Here is a 9,326-nt window from a genome sequence, read left to right as displayed (position 1 = left end):
TACCCATAGAATAAAAAACTAATGAACTAGATAGTTGGACCTAATTGTAAAAGTCTTAAAAATACAAAAATTTCAAGAAAATAGAAAGAATTATACTCACATGGTGCAAAAATATGAAAAACCAGCTTAGAGAACCTGCAACGGCATTTTTGGCTGAAGAAATGTGAAGAAATATCTAGATTTTCAATTACATCCTATTTTTAACTATTCAATTTTATTTCATTTCCAATTTTACTCTTGTTCACACTAGTTTTGTGATTTCTTATACAAACATACCGTCAAAGATTTGTAATAAATGTATAATTGCTTTTTAAGTCCTCTCTCATTTAACACATGAACTATTTAATCATTTAAACAAGTTTTTCACTTTTTTCAATTCAGTCCTTTTTAATTAATTAACTATCAAAATGTTAAAATTTTCTAATGAAATTTTAATACTAACTCAATGACACTCCGTAAATATTTATAAAAATTTTTATAGCTCATTTTATAAAATCGAGGTCTTGATACCTCGTGTTCGAAATTAATTAACCAATAATTCTTCTAAAACACAAAATTCACTAATTCATAAATTTTCCTAAAAGCACATTTGGCTCATAAACACTAAATAATAAAATATACGAGATCATTTGTTGAATTTAGTGGTCTCAAACCACTATTTCCGACACCACTGAAAATTAGGTTGTTACAAAATTCTTGAAAAAATTCTGAATTTTGTGAAATACATGGGCTATTATTGTTATATATAAAAATTAGCTAGGCTTGGAATAATGATTAAATTGTATGAATTTCATTTTCTGAGCCTAATGACAAAATCATGATTAATTAAAAGTATAGGGAAAAATAGTAATTTTGCCAAAGATGTGTATTGGACTGAATTGAATATGAATTGTATTAAATTGAGTTAAATTCATTCGTATAGATCCGAATAGACCTAGTACGGAATTGGATCAAGGAAATGAAAAAGTATCGGATTAGTAGATTACAAACCTACAAACACTTATCGAGGTAAGTTCGTGTAACTAAAATGTATGTTTATATGTTTAAATTGAATATTATGTTTGTGAAATGTATATTTACTATGTATAAATATTGTTCAAATTTCCAAAGATATCCAACAAGTATCAAGTCCCGTTTGAACTTCGTAATGCCTCGTACCCTGTCCTGGCGTAGGGCACAGGTAAGGGGTGTTACACTGCAGCTTTTTTGTGAGCGTCTTGTTATATGATCGGTAGTGATCCTGCATGTGTTGCGGGCATATCGCAGCTCTTTGTGAGTGTTCTATTATATGGCTCTCCGGAGCTTCCCGATATAACTCGCTTGAACTTCTCGATATTTGACTATCCAGAGTTTTTGATTAATGGCTCTTCGGCGCTTCCCGTTAAAGGCTCTTTTGTAAGCTTCTTGATTTAGGCTCTTATAAACTTCCCGTTATACAGCCTGGATATGCTTCTTGTTACATGGCTCACATGAGCTTCTCGTTATATGGCTCGAGAGAGTGCTTTCTGATTATGTGTTCTAATGAGCACTCTTGAATATGAATTGACGGATTATAATTGTACACCTTGAGTGTACTACATGTGTATCCATCGATATTTCAAATAAATTCAACAGGCAAAATCCTGACATGAGAAAAATATGAGCACGAAATGAATTATTACACATATCTATCTGAAATACATGAAAATGATGATACACAATGTCGAAACCATCCTTTTATTTAAAAAATTTAAATTTAATAAAAAAAGGGGAAATCGACTTTTGAAAAATAGAAATATGGAGTCACCACCAATCTTTTTGTTTTGGTGTGATCGGATCACCTAAGAATTTGGCTACCTTAATAAAACATTTTTAGTTTACTAAAACAACGATTCTGGTCTACGAAAATATGAGAAAGTGGGCTCGGGAGTCGGTTACGTATGAGGAAGGATTAGCACCCTCACTACGCCCAAAATTGGTACCAAATCGATTAAATACTGTCCTTATGTCTAAAATTAAAACTGTTTTTGAAATGTGGTTTCTTTTTTTTATAAAATTTGAGTAACCCGAGTTGGTTGCAAAAAATCTTCTTGTTTTGACTTCCGAAAGTTTATAATTCGAAAATTACAAAAGGATGCCCAACTATTTGGTCCAACGAAAAACCGAAACCCGGCACGGTAGGGTACGATTCCTCGAATTTCCAAACATTGACCATTGCATCGTGTAACGCCCCTTACCCGAGACCGTCGCCGGAGTCGAGCACAAGGCACTACTAAACTTATTTGAGCACTTAACCAAATTCAGATAATTTATATCATACTTTTCAGACAAGCTGTCCAACTGCGTCATAGTTTCTAAAAAAATCATATCTCGAGTTATAAAACTCGAAATCAAAATCCGTAAATTTTCCCCGAATTTAGACTCATATATCTACTTACCAATTTTTTATATAATTTTTGGTTGGTCCAATTAGTACAGTTTATTAGTTAAATTCTCCCATGTTTCAGGGTTTGGCTACTTTGACCCCTGTGCACTACGAACCAAATTTCTCTCTGTACAGAATTCGAATGATCATGCCGTTTGTTTCTCTTAAAAATAGACCCAATGAGGAATCCATACATATACAGTATGACTCATAATTATTTTTGTAAAATTTTTAATGATTTTTACAAATTAGAACAAGGGAACTCGAAGTCATTCAGACTCTATCTCACAACAATTTAAATATCTCATAACATAAAATCCAATTGCATGCACTGTTTCCTCTATATGAAACTAGACTCATTAGGCTTTAATCTCATTTTTTCCCATCCCTTAACTCAATTTCCACAATTTATGATGAATTTTCAAAGTCAAACTACTGCTACTTACCAAAACTATTTTAGTACAAATATTGTTAACTAGTTCATAACATCTTTACTTCAATTCATTCAAACTCTATACATGCCATATAAATCTTTAAACATAAAACAAAAACTACCAAAATTGATCTGAATAGTGTGCCCTGTTGTGTTGATCCGATCTACCCACTTCACTTCAAGTCAATCTACATAAAAATATTAAACACACACAAGTAAGCTTATTGAAGCTTAGTAAGCTCATAGGCATATAAACACAAATCATATCAAATATCGTACACAATCTTATATCTATTAGTTTAACTATTTCATCCTCCAAATCACAATTTCATTAATAACTCATTGGAATAATTTCCATATGGCTACTCACAATTTAACTCCCTTATGCCCATTTCTCATTTACTTCATTGTCAAATTAGGGAACAATAAGGGAATTGAGTGCTTCATTATCACATTGCCATAGTAAACTATGGACTTTCACATTGTTACGCATCACACACCGAAGCCATAGCCTTGCCATGGTCTTACACGGTTCACATATCATACCGAAGCCATATCCCAGACATGGTCTTATACGGAATCACATTATCACATTATACCAATGCCATAGCCCACTATGGTCTTATCTGAGTCACATTATCACATTGCACCGATGCCATAGCCCAGCTATGGTCTTAAACAGCACACTTATCACATATTTTTCGTCAATTCATCGAGGTCACGAATAGAAGCACTCAAATCCATTGTTCCTACTAATTTGTACTTTTAGTTACACATTATTCATTAGTTAATGCAAATTGATAGTATTCATCAACAATAAAATACTTTAACAATCATAAGATTTTCATATCAAAACATTGAACTTTGCCATATGAACTTACGGACTAATTTGCAAAAGTCGTAGAAATTCGTGGACTATTCTTGAATTTTCTCCTTTTCACGATTGATTCGTTTTCTTGATCTATAATTATAAAATCATTCCTTCATTAGCATCCACTTCAATTCTATTTCACTTCACAATTTATGCTGTTCAAATTTCGAAATTGCACTTTTACCCTAAAATTTAGTTTTCACAATTTAGTCCTGCTCAATTCACCCATCAATTGAACTAATTTTTCTCAATTAACACTTTATTTTATCATTATAAGCTATTTCAAAACCTTTTATATTCTTAATTTCAACAGAAACCTTCAATTCACAACTTTTTCACAATTAGGTCCTAAATATCATTTCCTATCAAAACCACTTAATAAAACCACCTTAATATGAAATTAGAACTTAAATTTCATAATAATTCATCATAAAATTCCCTTATCTATCCAGGGTAACTTCCAATTTCACCCATAAAATCAAAAACTAATGAATTCTACAAGTGGACCTAATTGTAAAAGTCATAAAAACATAAAAATTATCAAGAAAAGTAAGAATTAAACTCACATGATGTAAAAATATGAAAAAACAGCTTTCTCCAGACCTTCTATGGCGTTTTGGCTGAGAAAATATGAAGAAATGTCTAGATTTTTCAATTACATCATTATTTAACTATTAACTTTTATGCTATTTCCAATTTTGCCCCTTGTTCACATTGTTTTCATGCTTATTTCATACCCAAACCGTCCAGCCATTAACCTTTGGGTCTAATTGCTCTTTAAATCCATCTTTTTAAATACTTAAGCTATTTACTCACAATTTAACAAATTTTGCGCTATTTTCAATTTAGTCCTTTTAATTAATTTGCCATCCAAGCGTTAAAATTTTCTAACGAAACTTTAATACTAACTCAATGGCACTCCATAAATATTTATAAAAATATTTATAGCTCGATTTTCAACTTTGAGGTCTCGATACCTCATTTTTGACCCGTTTGACCTAATAAATTCTTTTAATTCACTAATTTCACCATTTCACAAATTCTTCTAAATTCTTACTTGACTCATAAATGTTAAATTACTATCTTGTTCAATCTTATTTGTCGAATTTAGTGATCTCAAATCACCATTTCGACACCATTGAAAATTAAGTCGTTATAACTCTCCCTTTAAAAATTTCGTCCTCGAAATTTGTTACACAACAGATTTGGATCCTGTGATCTCATTGACTCCTCTGTTTCCCAGGTTGCCTCCTCCAATCCATGTCGATGCCATAACACTTTTACTAATGGTACTCGTTTATTTCGTAGTTCTTTAACTTCTCGAGCTAATATTTTCACTAGTTCCTCCGAATAAGTCATATCTAATTGTAGCTCTATCTCAGTATGAGGAATCACATGTGAAGGGTCTGATCTATATCGTCTAAACCTAGATACATGAAATACATTATGGATCTTCTCAAGTTCGGAGGCAAGGCCAATCTATAAGCTCTTGGACCGATCCTCTCAATGATTTCGTATGGTCCGATAAATCGTGGACTAAGCTTTCCTTTTCTACCAAACCGTAAAACTTTTTTCCACAGAAAAGCTTTCAAGAACACACGATCACCCACATTGAACTCTATATCTCTTCTTTTCAAATCTGCATACGACTTTTGACGATCGAAAGTAGCTTTCAAACTTTCCGAATAATTTGAACTTTCTCTTGATTTCGAATTAAATCCCTCACTAATTTCGATTCACTTAATTAGACCAATACAACGGGTTCTCGCACTTCCTTCCATCTGAGCTTCAAGCGGTGCCATTTTGATACTAGCTTGATAACTATTATTATAAGCAAATTCACTAAAGGTAAGTACCTTTCCCAGCTGCCACTGAACTCGAGTATACAACACCTTAACATATCTTCCAAAATCTGAATCACTCGCTCTGATTGTCCATCTGTCTGAGGGTGAAAAGCTGTACTAAATTTTAACTTAGTACCTAAAGCTTCCTGTAGTTTATTCCAAAATCTCGAAGTAAACCTCGGATCTCGATCGAAATAATTGATGTCGGCACCCATGTAATCTCACAATTTCGACACATATAATTCGATAACTTATCAAGTGAAAAATCATTACGTAGGAATAAAATCGCCGATTTAGTGAATCATCTACTATCACCCAAATCGAATCTTTTTCTTTGAGTCACCGGCAATCCAGATACAAAATCCATCGTCACATGTTCCCACTTCCATTCGGAATCATTACGGGTTGTAACAAACTGTAGGCACTTGATGTTTAGCTTTTACTGTTGATGATTAAACATTTTGCCACAAATTCACAAATTTCCGTTTCATACCGGGCCACCAATACATTTTTTCAAATCACAATACATCTTCATTACTACCGGATGAATCGAGTACATACTACTATGAGCCTCGATAAGATATCCTTCTTCAATTCTAGATTATTCGGGACACAAATTCTATTACGATGGTATAACATACCACTATTATCAATAAAGTAATCTAAGTTCAAATTATCCCGAACCATTTGTCGTTTCAACACCAACTTCGGATCTTCATCTTGCAATTCTCGAATTCGTTGAAAGAATACTGGTTTTGTCTTTAATTCAGCTAATATAGAACCATTTTCATTAATAGACAAATGAGCATTTAACGCCCGAAGAGCAAATAATGATGATTTCCGACTAAGTGCATCTGCCACTACATTTGCCTTACCCGGATGATAATCAATGATAAGATCGTAATCTTTCAACAGCTCTAACCATCACCTCTGTCTCAAATTCAGCTCTTTCTGCGACATTAAATATTTCAAACTTTTATGGTCTGTATACACATAACATTTCTCTCCATATAGGTAGTGTCTCCAAATTTTTAAAGCAAATACTATGGCAGCTAATTCAAAATCATGTGTAGGGTAGTTCCTCTCATGTGGTTTCAACTGTCGAGAAGCATATGCTACAACTTTTCCTGACTGCATCAATACACAACCTAAACCATTCAGAGACGCATCACTATATACTACATATGGCACACCTGATTCAAGCTAAGTTAACACCGGAGCCTCTGTCAACATTTTCTTTAATTGATCAAAACTTTGTTGGCACTCATCAGACCATACAAACTCAACATTCTTCTGTAATAATTTAGTTATCTGTGAAGCAATCAGTGAAAAATCTTTCACAAATCGACGATAGTAACCAGCTAATCCAAGGAAACTTTGCACTTCCGTAACATTCTTTGAAGTTTTCCAATTAATCACCATGACACCTTACTCGGATCTACCGTATACCATCAACTGACACAATGTGACCCAAGAATCCCACTTCATGAAGCCAAAATTCACATTTACTAAATTTTGCATATAACTGTTTTTCCCTTAATATCTGTAGTACAATTCTCAAGTGCTGAGCATGCTCGGATTCTGTCTTTGAATAGATCAGTATATCGTCAATAAACACAACCACAAATCTATCCGGTAAGATGGAAAATTTGATTCATTAAATCCATAAAAGCGGCAGGAGCATTTGTCAAACCGAATGGCATAACTAAGAACTCATAATGACCATACCGAGTTCTAAAAGTCGCATTTCGGTACATCACATTCCTTTACCTTTAATCGATAATACCCGGATCGAGATCTATTTTTGAAAACTCTTGTAGCATCCTTAAGCTGATCGAATAAATCATCAATACGAGGCAAAGGATATTTATTTTTAATTGTTACCTTATTCAGCTGCCTGTAATCTATGCACAGCCTCAATGAACCATCCTTCTTTTTCACAAATAAGACAGGTGCACCCCATGGTGACATACTCGGTCTGATAAGCCCTTTGTCTAACAGTTCTTGCAACTGCGCTTTTAACTCTCTTAATTCTGCTGGAGCCATTCTATACGGTGTCACTGATTTGGGAGCTGTTCCTGGAAGCACATCTATCACGAACTCAACTTCTCTATCGGTGGTAAACACGGTAATTCTTCAGAAATACATCCATGAATTCATTTACAACAGATTGTTGCTCTAACTTTGATTTAGAACTTCGAGTATCAAGAATATAGGCTAAATAAGCCTCATTTCCTTTACGCAACAATTTCGAGAGACATAAAGGAAATCATTCTAACCATGTCATCCAAATTCCAGACTCAACCAAAACAATATCTCTGTTTGACATTTCAAGCTAATTCGTTTTCTCGACAATTCACTCGCGTCATGTTTCATTAACCAGTCCATGCCCAAGATAATATCAAATTCATGAAAGGGTAGCAGCATCAAATCAGCAGGGAAATCACAGCCCTTAACTTTCAGTGGACAATTATGACATATTAAATTAACTACCACACTTTGACCTAACGGATTTGTAACTTGTACATCATAATCAGTAGGCTCAACAAATAAGTTCTTTTCAGATGCTAACATAGTGCAAATATATGAATGAGTAGACCCAAGGCTATTAAAGCATACACAGGAACATCATAAAGATAGAAAGTACCAACAATTACATCTGGAGCTGTTGCTTCTTCTCTCGCTCGAATGGCATAAGTACGAGCAGGAGCCCTAACTTCTGATCGGCTAGCGTATCTTTCATACCCGAACGAGTAGCCTCAGAAGACCGCTTTCTCGACGAGGCGTCTTCCTTTTGAGGAAGAATTTTGCATTTCTCCTCTGCTCCACTTCTTCTACTTGTAATTGGGGACAATCACGAATAAAGTGATCGGTGGCCCCACATTTATAACAAGCCCTAACTTACTTCTACATTCACTGGGGTGACTTCTTCCACAATGTTGACACTTAGGCCTTTGGGTATTTTGTACACTACCCACACTAACAATGCAGTCTGTCGGATGCTTTGTAATCAGATTGTCTTGGCCTATTTTTTCCTCGATCTTTCCGACATCTTGAAGTGGCTCATTGAATTCCTCTTTAGATTTCTTCACCGGTAAAGCGAAAATGACTTAGATGCACTTCTTTTGAAAGATTCTTTACTTCTTCTGTCTCGTTGCATCTTTTTATTATATACTTATTCAAGCTTCTGAGCACGATCTGATAGAACAACAAATTCTCGTATCTCAATGCCCCCTATCATCATTTTAATCTCATCATTAAGCCCTTCTTCAAATCGATACACATTTCTTCTTCGTGGGTATTATATCTCGAGCATATTTGCTCGGATAAACAAATTCTCTTTCATCTTCAAATTAACGACTTGTTTCCTCGTGTAAGTCGAGAAATTCTCTTTTCTTCTTATCCATATATCTTCTACCGACATATTTCTTCTTAAATTCATTTTGAAAAATTCCCAAGTGATCTTCTTAAATTTACAATGACTTCTATTGTTTCCCACCGGTTATAAGTTTCTTCTTTCAATAATGACACGACACATATTAAGTAATCATCTGGTGAGCACGCCATTTGCTTAAAACCCTCATTATACTTTGTAACCAATATTCACTTTAACGGGGTCATCATCTGTTCTTCCCAAATTCTTCACCCCATGTTTTTTCGAGCTTTTCAAATGGAGAACGTTTGCGATTCGGTTGTCGGAAGAGGTGGAGGAGCAACCGGGTACTACAGATGTTGAGATAGGGGGAGGAGGTTGTGTAGTCTGATTTCTTTCTC

Source organism: Gossypium arboreum, chromosome 5 (genome assembly GCF_025698485.1).
Source record: "Gossypium arboreum isolate Shixiya-1 chromosome 5, ASM2569848v2, whole genome shotgun sequence".
Taxonomy (NCBI): domain Eukaryota; kingdom Viridiplantae; phylum Streptophyta; class Magnoliopsida; order Malvales; family Malvaceae; genus Gossypium; species Gossypium arboreum.
This window is presented reverse-complemented; position numbering follows the sequence as displayed.